Raw genomic sequence first — 218 nt, 5'->3', positions numbered from 1 at the left:
CATGTAGACGACAAAGAGTTTGAAGATATTGTACACTTAGTGATGAGAGGCTACAGATTAAAGGAGATTGATTGGAGGAACAAAATTGTTGAATACATTTCTGCGGAGGCAGAGTTGGGGCAGCAATTGTCAGATTCTGCCAAACTGGACAAGATCCTTAAACTAGTTGCAGACTTCAGCAGAAGATTAGAAATACTTGAAGTGGTTCTAAAAGTCAG

General features: G+C 39.4%; 1 protein-coding gene across 1 annotated transcript in view; it reads left to right on the top strand.

Annotated features, from left to right (window-relative positions):
• LOC111829085 overlaps positions 1-218 on the top strand; it is a 1301-nt gene that overhangs the window by 765 nt on the left and 318 nt on the right. The window lies entirely within an intron of this gene.

Source organism: Capsella rubella, unplaced genomic scaffold (genome assembly GCF_000375325.1).
Source record: "Capsella rubella cultivar Monte Gargano unplaced genomic scaffold, Caprub1_0 scaffold_20, whole genome shotgun sequence".
NCBI lineage: Eukaryota > Viridiplantae > Streptophyta > Magnoliopsida > Brassicales > Brassicaceae > Capsella > Capsella rubella.
Note: the sequence above shows the minus strand (reverse complement) of the source record. Positions and strands in the feature narration are given on the sequence as shown.